The sequence below is a fragment of the Stegastes partitus genome, unplaced genomic scaffold (genome assembly GCF_000690725.1).
Source record: "Stegastes partitus isolate 25-593 unplaced genomic scaffold, Stegastes_partitus-1.0.2 Scaffold2426, whole genome shotgun sequence".
Classification (NCBI taxonomy): domain Eukaryota; kingdom Metazoa; phylum Chordata; class Actinopteri; family Pomacentridae; genus Stegastes; species Stegastes partitus.
In genome coordinates, this window is record NW_007580157.1 from 1 (window position 1) to 1,708 (window position 1,708).

Genomic DNA, 1,708 nt, shown 5'->3' on the forward strand with positions numbered 1-1,708 from the left:
TAAACGTGCAGATAACGGGGGTCTGAACTAACAAGAGGGCAGGCTAATGCAACTACAAACAAAAGAGAGACAACTTAGCAAAGGAACTGAGAAGAACTGAGGACGAACCAAACCCAACACAAAAAGGGGCAAAACTACAAAAACCAGGAGATACTCTAACACCAAAGCAAAGTAATGCAGGGAGGAGACAGGTCGGGGATCAGCAGAGACACAGGGTTGTGTGATTGATGGTCTGGTGGTGTGTGGAGGAATGAGCAGAGTTTTTATGGAGCCAAAGGTGATTGTGAACAGGTGTACCGATCCCTACAGCTGTCTCCAATACCTGCAGTTAAGCAGGCTGGAAGCAGAGCTGGGTGGACACGGTGAGAGTGAGCAAGACTGAGGCCCTGTTCAGACGTAGCAAAAACTGTGAGGAACGATCATATCTGAAAACTCCGGCCAAAGTGGAGATTTGGAAAACGTCCGTCTTTACGTTTGCATGCAGCCAAGAGGAGACGGAGTTTGACGTGACAGGATGCGACAAAAGTTTCGACGAGTGTGATAGAAATGGATGCTGGTAAAACAGTGCTTGTTTTTACGTGTGTGCAAACGCTTTTGGCATGTTTGCATTTACATTTTACTTGTTGTGTACTCCACCTGTCTGTCTGTCCAAACAAACGACCCTCGCGCCACTGTGGTTGGAGTAACAGGAAGTAATTCGTGCCATTCGTTGTTGTGTTTTTTTCCAGGATTCTGATTGGCTAGCGTGACTTTATGCTTCTCGTTGCACTGCCCCCTACAGGTTACTTCAATAAGTATCTTGAATGAACCTGTTTGACTGAAGTAAATCTGGATATTTGCAGATCTGCTTCATGAAACAGCTCGGAGTACACGCCCAGGTGAGTCCAGGTTCAGGTCCAGGTCAAGGCAAGTTCTTGCACCAGTTTTTATACCAGCGCCCACAGTGTCTACCTGTCCGTCTCTCTGTCTGTGCTCACATCCATTTTTGCTTGAGTCAGAGAAAAATAAGATCGCCATCAGAGCCTCAGGACTGACTCTGGATCAGGTCTTATCTCTGTGTCACGACGAGTCGGGGAACCCAGGCGCGAACACAGATGAGGCAGACAGGCAGCTTAAGTGTTCAAAAGGATTTACTGAACAAGGAATGAACTGAACCCAAACTGAAGTGTGGAAACTAAACTGAGGAGGGAAAACAGACTGAATTCAAAAAGAAAACGAAGCTACACAAACTGGGGAAAACTCTAAACTATAAACTGAGGGAAAACCTAAGAAATCCAAAGAAGAAATAACTAAACTAAATAACTAATAACTAAGCTAAATAAACAAGAATGGGTGTACTCACAAAACAGGCTGAACTGAAGGGGGGAGACCTGCTAAGGGAATCTGGGATCTGGCGAAGGCTGGGGAGAAGCTGGAGCGAGGCTGGTGGCAGGATCGGGGAAGCGGATGTGTCGAAGTTGTCGGGGGGGTTCAGGTGGCAGTAGCTCAGGTTTGCTTCTGTAAACAGTGATACTGTAGTGTGAAGCAGCATGTCGATGAAAACAAGCCTTCAGGTTCAGTGAACAATGTCACATGACGACAAGGGAGGACGTTCTCAGTGCAACATTCAGTTTCAAGACGGTCTAACAATGTTCTTACCAACCAGTTTTAGAACATCGTTACTCATCCAGCCTTTAAGAACAACACTCTGGGGACTAAAAGGAAACTT